At 42.1% G+C, this 14,900-nt stretch overlaps 1 protein-coding gene across 1 annotated transcript in view; it reads right to left on the bottom strand.

The window, feature by feature from the left end:
- Taf9 (TATA-box binding protein associated factor 9) overlaps positions 1-14,900 on the bottom strand; it is a 720,252-nt gene that overhangs the window by 150,659 nt on the left and 554,693 nt on the right. The window lies entirely within an intron of this gene.

Here is a 14,900-nt window from a genome sequence, read left to right as displayed (position 1 = left end):
CACACACACACACAACACACACACACACACACCACACACACACACACACACACAACACACACACACACACACACACACACACACACACACACACACACACACACACACGACCAGAGTCCAATGTACAAAAGTAATGGATGATTCTCTCAGGATTCATATTCACCAAGGCTAGACTTAGTAGTATTTTTTAAAATTAATTTTTTTATTATAAAAATACACTGCAAAAAAAAAAAATACACTGCAAATAAAAAGAAGAATCTCATACCCAAATTAACCAGACCCAAACAGTATATCACTCAATGAACATCTCTATCATTTGAGTAGCTAGTTGGAACAGAAGGAATAAAGCCTCACATTGGATTTTGTACTTAACTATTGAATAAATTTTTATGTACTTACCCACCACCCAAACTTAAAAATCCATGAAAACAGGTAATACATTCAAGGTATGAAAGCCAATTGTATAAGATAAGTACCAGGCAGCAGATGTTATGTTGTAGAGGAGTTTATTAAATAAGCATGGGAAGAAAAGGAAAGAGGGGAGGGGTTCCCCTGAGAGAGAGAGGGTGGTGGTGATGGGAGGGAGAGGGAGGAAGAATAAGAAGAGAGAAGAAGAAGAGAGAAAGAGAGACCATGTGGAGATTTTGTCCTTTTATATGGCTCTGGGCAGGGCCACGCCTCCATGCAGGTAAGCAATGGCATCACAGGTAGGGAGACTGGAGCAGAACTCTAACATTCCTACCTTTTCCTATAATTAAAAAATGAGCAATGTTGGATTGTTTTATATAAGTTAAAGTATATAAATGTAGGTTCACTGGAAGCAGCTTTTGGTTGCCATGTAAAGGGAAAAGAGAGAGAGAAAAGCAATAGCAACAAAGTGTCCAGATTATATGGTGAAGAGGAAGGAAAAGTTCTGCCCTGAAAGTTCAGGGTAGAGGGCAGGCTATGTCAGCCATGTCCTGCAGCAGATAGGGACCGAGGAGTGCTGGGAGAACCTGGAGCTGTTTGTCCCGGGCATGGAGCACAGCATCTCAACGTTTTGCAAATGGATGACGGGCGAAATAATTGTCTTAACTACTTCCTGCTGACAGTAGGGTGGCGATAGGGGGTTTAAAAGGCTGAAATGTTGGCTAGGTTCCAGAAACAGGTTGTTGACTTGCTGTCCAGGGTTTGAGAACATCTGCAGCTGGGAAGGGTAACACAGGCCCACTAGGAGGAACAATGCAGGTCCAACTGATGTGATCTGTGAAGTTGGACGGGAGCACTTGTTGGTAGCTGCTTTGACGATGTCCCAGATATTGGAAGTCTGGCAGGATACTGGAATATATATGTTGGCAGAAGACAAAGTTAGTAGGTAGGGAGAAAATTCCCTTTAGGTGTACATTTGAAACTCTTGGGAGAGCAAAAAGAAAAGGCTTGAAAATAAAGAAAGAGACAATGCTTGAAATTTTTGGGAGAGCAAAGAAAAGTATTAGACATGGGAAACTTCCTTCCATTTTATCCTAGAAAGGCTTGAACATGGGAGAGCAAAGAAAAGGTTTGGATATAGGGAGCTTCCTTCCATTTTACCCAACTGATGGCAATAATTAAAACTATTTAGTTTTGGATCTGTCCAAGTTTGGTTGCAGAGGCAGGTAAGCTTAGAAACCCTTAATGTGGGCATAGGGATTTGAGAGTCTCTAAAAGACATTCCAAAGGCATGCTAGGAGGAATAGGTGTCTGGACATTTTCCATGGGGAGGTGAAGTCAGTGTCCCCCAAAATGGATAGTGACCCAGGAAAAACAGGTACCGACTGGTCAGTATCTTGTCATCCCTGACCAGCAACCAAGAGCATAGCTCGAAGGTGGATGAGCTGGCCCCAAGGATGTAGCTACCTAGTGCACCGGGATTTGGACAGCGGCTGTGGACGGCGAGAACAACTGTGGGGGAGAAGCTACATCTGAAAGCTCACCCGGTGGGGAACAAACCCAGTTGCAGGTCAGCAAGGAGGACTGGGGTTGGGTACCTTCACTCCCAGTGAACCAGAGAGGTGTCAACAGTCTCTCGGACAAAGGGGAAGTGTTTATGCGACTAGGAAGGGAGAATTTAGCTGGTGTTGGGTGCAGAAAGGTGGTAATCAGGTAAAGGGAGGGGAGTCTAACACTCACCCCAGTTTCCCTTCCCTCTTTTTCTCCCAATCCTTTTCCTCACATCTCCTCCACCTCACTCCCATCAACCTTTTCTCTGTTTTTATTCAGAAAAGGGCAGGCCTCCCATAGATATCAACCAAACAGGTTGCAATAAGACTAGGCACCTCCAATTGTCATCTTGCTAAAACCTAGAATCACCTCAGGAGGGGGCCTCATTTGAGGAATTTTAGATCAGTTTGCCCTGTGGTCTCTTGTGTATATGGAATTATCTTGTTAATTGATGTAGCGAAGACTCAGCCTGTGATGGATGGAACCGTTCCCCGGGCAAGGAGCTGTGCATTAGAAAGCTAGGTGAGCATATAGCATGGACAGGCAGCATGGGTGTATTGTTTCTCTCTGCTCTTGTGCTGGTGTGACCAGCTATCTCCAGCCTGTTTTATGACTTCTTTGCTCTTATGGACTGCAACATGGAATTTTAGCCAAATCCGTTCCTCTTCTATTTAGCTTTCTGTCAGAACATCTTATCACAGCAACAGAAATGAAATCAGAACAAAGATTTAAATACACTGTCTGATAGAAGAGACATCCCCAGTTTAGGTTTTCATTACCATATTTAATAAGGTTAAGATGAATATTGTAGTTATGTTTAAAAGGGAATTTGCTTTTTCACAATCATTGATTAGTTTGAAGTACAGTCATTAAATGTGTACTTTGGGGGGCGGGCACAAGTACTAGGGACCAGAGCCTTATTCATGTCAAATGTACATTTTCACTTCACTTTTTTTAACCAGTGAAAGGGGAGGAATCCCACCCTCTGAAATAGGTGATAAGAGGGAAACTTAGACTGTTGATTGGCAGTACTTATCTGGGTTCCATTTGACCTGAGAGGTTGTAAAGGAGATAAATTGGGGACATGTTGGCATCATCATTGCTTGCAATTTGCAGTGAAATACACATTGTAGAAAATAGCAGTAGACATATAGCATAGCAGAATCTTGGGGAAAAACTTTGGGTTAAAAACATGAATACTCTTGGTGGGCTTAGGAAAGGCGGAAGCCTTATGGAACATTTTTTGACATCTGTGAAATAGTAACATGGGGGCTAGAGAGATGGCTCAGAGGTTAAGAGCACTGACTGCTCTCCCAAAGGTTCAATTCCCAGCAACCACATGGTGGCTCACAACCATCTATAATGAGACCTGGTGCCCTCTTCTGGTGTGTAGGCAGAATGCTGTATACATAATAAATAAATTTAAAAAAAACAGAAAGAAAGAAAAGAAAAGAAATAGTAACATGGAGAGGAGAGAAACCTCCATTAGATCAGAAGAGCAAAAGCTCATTTGATCTTAAGTTTTAGAATCAGTACACACCATGAAAAATGTTTGTCCAGAAGACTGCATGTATATAATTTAAGCACAATGAAAACCATTTTAAGTAAAAGACAAATCAAAGGGAAATTTAAAAATTTGAGCTTGGAACTATGGTAGTGGATTGTATAGTGTAATATTTTACCATATTAAATTAATAAATTAGAGCTCTATTGATTAGTATCAATCCTCTGAATGGTTCCTATAACAATAATAGAGCAACAGGAAGAAATAAAGCAGCCTTTTAGACATTTTGACCTTCCTAACTTGTGTTTACCATCTTAAAACACCTTCCATTCATAAAACACCTTCTTTGACCTTCTAACATTCATACAAAACATCTTCTTGGAAGTTTTAAGACACAGGTGAAATTGCTGTGAGTGGTCACTGTCCTTTAGCTAAAAGAATGGTAAAGGGTTGTATCTGAGACCTGTCCTTTAACTCTGGTAACAAGGCTGACTGTGTCCAGACCTGACAGTTAAAGTTTGGTCTCCTGCATATGAAGAAGACGGGGAAGGTAGCTGAAGCCACCCATGATAGAAGTTGGCAATGTGACTGTGTCTCCTGAGTATGAGGTTAAAATAGCCCTGCAGCATTACCCTGGGTTTGGCGAGGTCGCTGAATCTAGGAGCCATCTATACTCTGCCAAGTCATGGAGCTTGAAGACTGGAAATGCCTATAGCTCTTGTGCTGGTTGCACCTCCAGTGGCTGGGCACAGAGGACAAGCCTGCATATGAGCATTTTGACATCCAGAGGCCAGTCTGCTGACAGGTGGGTATGGTTTTTAGGCAGCTGTGGGATCGGTGTCCCTTTGTGGCTGCAGCAGCTGTGGGACCAGTGTCCCCTTTCTGGCTGCATCTGAAACAGGTCCCTGACTGAGCTGACTCGGACTGGACCCTGTCGGGAGAGGGCATTGCAGATCTCTATTTCCTTGCCTCAGGGCAGCAGCTAAGGCTTGGAACATAGTTTTATGCTGTAGCTGAGCCTGTCTGAAAGGCTCCTCTCAGGCTTTAAAGCTTTTAAAAGTATTTTTACCAGTTTCTATATGGGGGTTTAGGAACCATCCTCAGCCTTTTAGTTAAGATAGTAGTGGGACCGCACTCTATCTTAAGAATATTTAGATAGACAGACTTTGTTTATAGTTTATTTTAATCATTAAAGACTAAGACTTTAGGTTTTATCCCAGTTAAGTTGGAGTCTTAAAACTCATAAACATGCCAGGCACGTGGCACAAGCCTTTAATCCCAGCACTCGGGAGGCAGAGGCAGGCATATCCCTTTGAGTCCCAGGCCAGCCTGGTCTACAAAGCAAGTCTAGGACAGCCAAAGCTACACAGAGAAACCCTGTCTTGAAAAACCAAAAAAACCAAAAACAAAACCAAAAAAACCTAAAAACCCAAAACCAAAACAACAAAAAAAACCCCCAACCACGCAAACAAATAAACAAAAAACATAAACACAAGCACAGTCCATAAAAAGAGAGAACAGTTTTCTGTGTGTTTTAGTTTATAAGAGTCCATGGCTTATAAAAGTTTAAAGCTATATTATAGATCTATAAGAACAGGCTAAATATATTCATAAGGTAGTGATTTTTAGGCTTTGAGCATGAAGGTAAGGAATGACAACTGTGAACAGGTAGGCTTGGTGACTTCAGTTCGGGCTCCAGCCAGCTAAGGAGGCTGAGCAAGGGCGGCTGTGGTGGCGTAGAAGGTGGACAACTTGGGAAAAAAGGGCTCAAGGGAGTCTGAGAACGTATCAAGAGTTTGTATCTATCGTCATAAAGTACAGAACTCCCTTACTCTTCCCACAGACAATAAAAAGACCAAGGTAACCTTGATTCATTTAACTGCTTCCTCAAATATAATTGTTATATATTTCATTGTTTTCTGTTTCACAAGACATTGCTATGTTTTAATCAGTTATCATTTATTAAGATGTAATAAAATTTATCATTTTCTTGGCTCTTCATTTCTTTCATCTCAGGTCCACTTAGGATCATTTTACTTTAATTATATTTTTTAGAATATAGTAACAGTCAAAGTATAGGATATGCTATATATATATATATATTTTTAGAGTAAAACAACATAATAGGAAATACTGGGAACTAGTAGAAATTATTAAGTCCAAATCATATAAGATAACAAAATTTATAATTTTTTTATTTTTTCAAGAGAGTTTCTCTGTGTAGCCTTGGCTATCCTGGACTCTTTGTAGACCAGGCTGTTCTCAAACTCACAGAGATCTGCCTGCTTCCTCCTCTGTGAGTGCTGGCATTACAGGTGTGTGTCACCATACCTGGCTAAAATTTATAAGTCTTGAAGTAAATTGATCAATAAAAAAGAAGACCAACCGGTGGGTGAGTCCAGGACAACCAACCATGGCTGTTACATAGAGAAACCCTGTCTCCAAAAAACTGAAGAAGAGGAGGAGGAAGAAGAAGAGGAAGATAAAGGAGGAGGAGAAGGAAGAGGAAGATAAAGACCAAATTACTAACATCCAAAATAAGATGAAGCCCAATTCAGTGGCTCCATGGCTCAGAGGCAAGTGCCACTAAACCCAGTGACCTGAGTTCAGTCTCTGGGGCCTACAAGGCAGGAGGGAAGCGATTGCTGCAAATTGTCCTCTGGCTTCTGCACATGTGCTATGGCATGTACATACACATGAACACACTAAAATATAGGGAAAGATAAAAAATTATCTGGGTGAGATCGTGCACTCCTGTAATTCCAGCACTTGGGAAGGTAAAACAAGAAGGTTGCCTCAAATTCAAGGCCAGCTTGGGTTATAAGGCAAGACCTTGTCTCAAAAACAAAACAAAACACAGGAAATGAGAAATCTTCTTAAACTTTAGAATTCACGTATTCACCCCTGAAAGAAATACTCATCCCTTAAGACAACATGGTGACATGCCTTTAATCCTAGCACTTGGGAGGCAGAAGCAGGCCCAATCTGTATAGTTAGGTCCAGGACAGCCAGGGCTATGTAGAGAGACTGACTAAAACAAAACAACAAAACAAAATCTACTTTTATTAGTTCCTAGGTTATGTTATAATCCTTTTTACTTGTGTAAGTTGTTTGAATAAGTATCTCAATAAAGGTGGGATTGGGGACGGGCACATTTTGTAGATTTCTCTTCTAACCAGTTCCTGGGCCTCATGCATGCTAGGCAAGTAGGCAAGAGCTCTATCATTGCCCTATATCCTCAGCATCCCGTTCCCTTTACTTTAAAGAGACAGTACGGGCTGGATGTGGTGGCACACTCTTTTAATCCCAACACTGGGGAGGCAGAGGCAGAGGGATATCTGTGAGTTTGAGGCCAGCCTGGTCTCTGTAGCGAGTCCCAGGACAACTAGAACTACATTCAAGATCCTGTTTCAAGAATGGAAAAATAATGGGCAAGGAGAGTCAGTTTTCCTTAAGAGAGTGATCCCTGGTAGGCTGACCACACTCCATTAATGTCAAGAGTATATGAACAGTTGGCCGTGGTGGTGCACACCTTTAATCCCAGAACTTGGAAGGCAGAGGCAGGTGGTTCTCTGTGAGTTCAAGGCCTGCCTGGTCTACAAAGTAAGTCCAGGACAGCCAGGGCGATACAGTAACCCTGTCTTGAAAAACAACAAAATCAAAAACAAAAAGAGTATATAGACAGTACAAATTAGCTTGAAGAGTTATTTTTTTAAAAAGACACAAAGTTGAGGGTTGAGGTGAAGTTGTATCTGGAAGGAGTAGGTGGTAAGTATGACCAAATTACATTATATGAAAATTTCAAGGCATTAATAAAAATATTTTTAAAGAAACATTTGTTAAAGATCAGCAGGGCCTCAGCTATTCGCAAGAAAGGAGAGTAAGCATTTTGCAAGACTGTATAACGTCTGATTACACAACAATGTATGCCCACGTTCAGGTCTGTCTCTGCAATGGTTGCAAACTTCACACCATGAAGCAGCTTCCTGAATGAAGAAAGAAGGGGCACCACCAACACTTTGGGAACTGTGTCAGTGGGATCTCAGGGCCTCGAGTGAGTGACAGGAAGTTTGAATCCCTGAGGTCTATATGAAGAAAGAGGGGCACAGGGCTAGTTGGACTTCTGGTGAGTACTCTTCGTGCCTTAATAATCCTTTTGGGTCCAGATCTAAAGTAAAGGACAAAGGACTCATTATTTGTCTAACTTTCCTCTAGGGAGAGGTTATCACAAGGTGAACTGTGGACTCTGCTCACCTGGGTGAAGTGGTGGTTGAGTCACACCTCACAGCAGGACCCTAGAAACAATACACCACTTCATTAGTCATTTATTTATTTACTCAGCAGACCTTATACACTTGAGAGTTGAGGCATTAGGGGTATACATAATGAAAAGAGGACGCTGTAAGTTCCAATCCCAGGGACCTGAAGCCTCTGGGGGAGACCTGTAAAGAAGTTCCTGTGAAAGTGCCAAGTGTTAATGGGAATGGGAGGGAGGAGCTCTACCTGGCCTGGGCCAGGTTTAACACAGTGGCAAATTCTTGAAGGAATTTGTTACATCTAAGGGGGGCTGCTTCAGAGAAGCTGAGCATTGTAGACAGGAAGTTATCATTTTCATACTTGTTTGTGTATTTTTGGACTTTATGCATAGGCACTTGCTCAAAAATTAGAACGAAGTGTTTAAAAGGAGGAAAACTATGGTTAAGCTTTAGGTTGATCTATTCCACAAACCCCTGCCCCATTCTGGGAATGTAGTTTGACTGTTGCTATATATTTTAAAAACTGATTTCCCTCCAATTTATGAGTCAGGGTCTTCATATATTGCCCTTAGTGGTCTCAAATTCCTGGATACAAGTGATCCCCCTGTCTGCGGGGAGCTGGGATTAGAACCATCTATCACTGAGCCTGACTTCAAAACCAGGGTGTGTGTGTGTGTGTGTGTGTGTGTGTGTGTGTGTGTGTGTGTGTGTTTGGGTATTGCAAATGAATGCAGGTGCCAAGAGAGGCTAGAGACCTTTGATTTCCTGGAGCTTGAGTTACTGGTAGTTGTGAGTAAGTTCTGAGAATTGAACTGCCAAAGGAAGATCTTGGGACTTGCTATTTTTAAAGCCTGAATCATGACTTAGAACAGTGGACTGTGCTGTGACTGTGGACTGCAGAACAACCGTCAATACTCAAGAAGTTTCCGTTTGTAATTCCATTCTAAGTTGTAAATATTAATCTTATATTTTCCAGTTAAAAGATAATAAAATGAACTACAGATTTGACTACCAAGAAAGACAAATGAAAGACCAATAAACCACCAAAACGCGCGCGTGTGCACGCACACACACACACACAAGACATCTGACCGAAAGGAATCTAAATTGAGGAATTTCCTCCATCAGATTAGGCTGTGGGGGATGTTTCTTGATTGCTAATTGATATGGGAATGCCCAGCCCACTGTGACTGGTACCATCCATGGTCAGCTGGGCCTGGACTATATAAGAAAGGTAGCTGAGCAAACCAATAATCAGCCTTTCTCCGTGGCCTCTGCATCAGACCTTGCCTCTAAAGCACCTGCTTTGAGTTCTTGCCTCAGCTTCCCTCAATGATGTACTGTTAGCTGTAAGCCAAACAAGACCCTTCCCTCCCCAAGGTGGTTATAGTCAGGTTGTATCACAGGAACAGAAGCAAACTAGAGCAATGTACATACTCTAGGATGGTGAAATGTAAAAATATTGTTTTTACATATACAGATTTTAAGGAAGTGGTGTAAAAAGCCACTTTAAAACTCAAGGCAGGACAGGGTCTTTGGCTGTAGGGATTACAAGAATTCAGCATGGAACTAGCCTTTGGCTCCCTTGGTTCACTTTAGGACCTGCCCTTTGGCTCTAATGATCCCAAAGTTCACTTCAGTCCCTGATTATTGGCCCTAGTGGCCCCAGAGTTCACCTTGGGACCTGGCCTTTGATCCCAGCCATTTGAGAGTTCACCTCAGGACTCAGGTTTTATCTGCAGTGGTCCCAGAGTTTATCTTGGAAAAGTACCCTTAGCTCTAGGGGTCCCAGGGGTCATGACAACAAAAGTTTTGGCTTTAGCAGTTCCAGAGTTTATATTTGAGCCAGAAACTTGACTATAGCAGCTCTACGGTTCACCATGACATACGGCTTTTGGCTCTTGAGGTCCCAGCATTGACCATTGTACAAAGACGTGGGATCCCAAACTTCTTAGAGATAACTACAGGACTGGGGTTCTGACTCCTCTTCCTAGTTGGTTCAGAGTTCAGTGGGAAACTGGCATTTTGGCTCCAGACTCTAACAGACTCACAGAATTCAGTGTGCTACTGGGGTTTTACTCCATGTGGTCACTCTGGTGGTCAGTGCGTGGTGGTCTTTTTGTCACCCAGCCAAGTCTAGGTCATCTCAGTAAGCTCACTTTGGAATCAACACCAGCTTCACCAGTCTTAGTAGCTGAGAGTCACAAAGAGTCACAGAAAACAAAACGACCAGAGAGTTGGAAGAGACCTGAAAGATAAATCCAACCAATTTATGCACAAAACACAAAAAGGAATTTAAAAAATGGCACAACTATCCATTACAATACTCATTCCAGACCTCACAACTCTCTTACAATGGAAGCCAAAGTCACTGAGATAGCTGAAATGTCTGAGGAAGAATTCAGTCTTGCTTTTTTTAAAAATGAGAATTAGTGACCGTAAAGAAGTCTCAAGCAAGAAGATGGATGAGTTAAGTACATCTATCCAAAACTTCCAGAAGAGAGTCTTAAAAGTGAATGAAAATTTAACAAATTGGAGGCAAAAGTCCAATATATGAAGAGAAAATTCAACAAGGGAATTGAAACATTAAAAACCAAATTGAAATACTGAAAGTGAAAGAAATGGTCAGTTAAATAAAAACTACATCAGAAAGCATCATCAACAGACAAGACCATACATAAATCAGAAACTAAATGTGATGGTACACATTATAATGTCAGCTACTCAAGAATCTGAACTATGAGGATGGCCATTTTGAGGTCTGCCTTGGCTATATAGCAAATTCAAAGCCAGTGTGACAAATGCCTCTCTCTCTCTCTCTCTCTCTCTCTCTCTCTCTCTCTCTCTCTCTCTCTCTCTCTCTCTCTCTCTCTCTCTCTCTCTCTCTCTCTCTCTGTGTGTGTGTATGTATGTGTATGTGAATATAATATAGTTGGTAAATGTTCTCAGTGGTAGAACACTTATCTGGGTTCAATCCCGGCAGCAAATCTACCCACTCCTTACAAAATCAAGGTAATGAAATATAGAAATTAGCACAATACTGAGGCTGTATGAAGAGAAAAAAGGTTAGAATGTATATTATCAAATTTCTTCCCCCAAAATAAGGATACTAGAGAGAAAAGAGGTTAAAAGAAGAATAACATGAAAAATAAATAAATAATGGAAAATGATTTCTTATACCTGATGGGAGAGCTAAGTGCACTAGCTGAAAAGGTCCATTGAAGATGGGCCTGGTGGCACACACCTTTAATCCCAGCACTTAGGAGGCAGAGGCAGGTGGATCTCTCTGAATTTGAGGCCAGCCTGGTCTACAAAGTGAGTCCAGGAGAGCCAGGGCTACACAAAAACCCTACGTGGAAAAACCAAGGTAGGGGGTGGGGAGGAAAAAAAGAAAAACCTCATTGAGTATCTAGTACAATGGCTGTAGAAAGACCTATATCCAGACACATTTGGGAAATTTATAGTACTAAGAATAAAAGATTGTTTAAAAAGCACCATATAATGTAGTAGCCAATACTGTAATCCTTGCAGTTAAGTGGCTGGGCTAGGGGTAAACTTGGCTACATCGTAATTTTAAGGCCAGGCTGGGCTATAATGTGAGGCCTTGTCAAAAACAACCCTCCAACAAATAAACAACCAGAAAAAACCAGAAGGTAGAAACTGTCACTACCAAAGACACAGACTTCCAGTAGCACATAGTAACTGACTGTATCCTTGTATTGGGTTTTGTTTTTTGTTTGTTTGTTTTTTGTCTTTGTTTTTGTTTTTGTCAGCTTAACAATCTAGAGGTATCTGGGAAGAAGGAGCCTCCATTGAGAAAATGCCTCCATCAGACAAGCCTCCTAGACCAGCCTGTGGGGGTATTTCTGAGATTAGTGGTTGCTAGGGGAAGACCCAGTTCACTGGGGAATCCCACCCATGGCAGCTTGTCTTGGGTTGTGTAACACAGCAGGCTGAGCAAGCCACGAAGAGCAAGCCCAGAAGCAGCATGGCCTCTGCTTCAGTTTCTGCCTCCAGCTTCCTGCCTTGAGTTCTTGCACTGGCTTCCCTTGATGATGGGTTCTAACCTGTAAACGGAAATAAACCCTCTTGACTCCAAGCTTTGGGGATCATGGTGTTTATTACGGTAACGGAAAGCAAGCTAGATGTTGTATAGCACTTTTCTTTGACATGAAAACTTACCTGGATCAACAGGTCTTTTCTTCAGTGACAGCATCCTAAGGAGAAGGACCAGGTGAGGAGAAAATAAAGAAGATAAAAAAGATCGGAATCAGGAGGTCTTGCACAAGCCGAGGCTCATAGAAACTTATGAAGGAGTACAGCATCAGGCTGGATGTGGTGGCGCACACCTTTAATCCCAGCACTTGGAAGGCAGAGGCAGGTGGATGTCCAAATTTGAGGCCAGACTGGTCTACTTAATACTTTCTAGAACAGCCAGGGCTGCACAGGCCCTGTCTCAAAACAAACAAATGAAGTACAGCATCTTACATAGTTTGTAGGGGAAATGGGACAAAGTCAGCAGGAAGCAGTCATACAGTGGGATGAAGTCAAAAGGAAGATAATCAAGGAATATTTCACAAAGGGAACGTGGGTATCTTGGTTATTGTTATATTTTCCCACCAATCATGATAGGAGTTGGTTCCCGGTCCTGGAACATGAACTTAGTTTGACCCTGCCAGCAAGATGGAGAAGCTTTTCTTGAGATGGTTGGACTCAGACAGCTGTCTGTTGGGAAGTCCATAGTTTCCCTTGTACACTTTTCAACCCACTGAGCTGCCGGCCTGTAGTGTGGCATGCTCTGGGTTTCTAGCTCTGGAGAGGTCACCTGTGCTGGGTTGGGCTTTTGGTAATAAAACTGAGTCATTTCTGCTTCTGTAAGTAACTCCTCACCCATCTTCCTGTAAGTAACCACAATAAAACTCACTGGCTCCTCAGATTTTTTTTTTAGCTTAATTTTTAATTATGTGTACGTGTGTGGTCTGTTTGTGTGTTTGTACAGTCCCAGATTTTTTTGAGGGAGGCGGGGACAGGATTTTACTGGATAGCTCTAGCTTTCCTGGAACTTGTTATGTGGACCTTGACCTCACAGAGATCGGCTGCCTCTGCCTCCCAAGCACTCCTGGCCCAGGGCTGGGCTCGGCTGTTCTGTAATGGGATGCCGTTCTTGATTGTATTCTGCGCTTGGTTCTCTTTTTGGAGTTAGTACATGTTTGTTCATGTCTCCTTAAGAATAGTGTCACAAAAATTAGGACAATCCTAAACTGTTCAAAATGAAATACCTGTTATGAGATTTAGTCTTCTTCTGGGGTCCTGACTAACCATGTTAATACAATATAAAGCCTTAACTGATAGCTTCCCTAACTGTGCAAACTGAGCCTTAGTTTGTCAAATACTTTCTTAGTTTCTTCTTAAAGGGCTTCTGTGAGGTCCTGTGCTAAAACAAACAACCATTTGGAAAGATAGCCATCCCCAGGATTTACCTAGTTGAAGGAGAGATCTGACCTCCACCACATGCCTCCACTGTGTGGCATGTGTACACCTTACCATAAGCAGACACAAAATAAAATGTCATAAAACTTTTTTTATAAAAGAAAAAGCATAAGGATGAGGTAAGAAAGGAAGTTGTTTATATATAAAGTCAGTGGAGAGTACTGGGATTATTGTGGTCTAACTGTAAAATAGTCCTCATCAGCGGCTCATGTGTTGGGACATTAGTTGTCCAGCAGCTAGTGCTGTTTGGGCAGTTTGTGGAACCTTTAGGAGGCGGAGCCTCACTGGAGGAAGTACTTGGGTACAATCTTATGGATTTATAGCCTGGCCCAACTTCTTCCTTTGTCTTCTTCTTCACTGAGGATGCATTGGGACCTCTGCTCCTTCTACCACATCTTTGCTGCCACGGTGGAATTTATGCCTTCAAACTGTAAGCCAGAACAACCCCTTTCTCTACAAGTTGCTTTTGTCAGGGCATCTTATCCCAACATAAGGAACAGTGCAGCTTGTGGGCAAACATGAAGTGACCAAACAAAGCTGCCAAGTCATGGCCAGCCCCTCTGTAGATGGTGGGACAGGAAGCCCAAGTTGCAGAAGTGTCTCTGTCTCATCATCTTTAAGGAGACTTTTAAGGGGAGGACATCAGGAGACAAGTAAAAATAACTAGTTAAAGAGTGAGTAGCCCTCTTGGGCTTCAAAGGTGTGATTCCTGGGGGATTTTATACACCAGCAATAAGGAGTTAAAAAATTATTAGGTATTGTTAAATGTGATCATCTCTACATGATTGCTAGATGTACCTTTAAATGAAAAAGTGTACTTTTCATTATGTTAAAGGTCTGCAATATGGCCAGGCATGGTGGCACATGCAGAGAATTCCAACACTCAGTAGACTAAGGCAGGATGAGGTCAACTGTGAGGCCAGCTTGGGCTTATAGCAGGACTCTGTTCCCAAAGCAAAATAAAAACAAGTTTGCTGCACGTTTTGCAGGAGTATGAGTAGTAGACAAATTGCACACTGGATGAGACAGATCAAGGCAGAGTGCCTAAAACATGCTGTAAAGAGGATCTGTTCAACTCTAGCTCATGGTAATAACTTGAATACTCTCATGGGATAACTGAAATAAATGCTGAGAATGCAGGCAAGGGCCTGAGGACTGGTCCTATGTGGATGAAGGGATGGAACAGGGAGCTAGAGCTGCGTAATTGTGTCTTTTGATTGATGCCTTTGGTTTAAGTATTCATTTTCAGCAGTTCTCGAAATGGATGAGCTCTACTTATGGCTCAGATGTTGGGGGATAGATGAGAGAGGCTGTTGTACACTAACTTGGTCATTTGCTTGAAATTGTGTTGGATGATGACCCGATCAGTGTCATCTGTAAGGAAGGAAACAATCTCAGGTCTAGCAAACCAGACGGTAATGTTCAGGTGAAGCATTAGAAATGATGTCCCAAAAGGAAATATGTGGCGTTACTTCTGTAATGTCAAATGCTATAATTTATGCCAATAACTGGTTATAGGGTCTGTTCTACCAACTCCTCAAACTATCAGCACCAGGGAACATTCTAATTCAGTATAGCTGTACCTTCCGAAGACACAAAAGCTGAATGTGCAAACTGCTTAAAGCAGTTGTGATGCTTGTTAATGTGTAAAACACCCATTCCTCGGCATTCAGGAAGTGGAGGCATGGGAA

The sequence above is a fragment of the Acomys russatus genome, chromosome 30 (assembly GCF_903995435.1).
Source record: "Acomys russatus chromosome 30, mAcoRus1.1, whole genome shotgun sequence".
Lineage (NCBI taxonomy): Eukaryota > Metazoa > Chordata > Mammalia > Rodentia > Muridae > Acomys > Acomys russatus.
The sequence above is the reverse complement of the archived record's forward strand: the minus strand, read 5'-3'. Positions and strand labels throughout refer to the sequence as shown.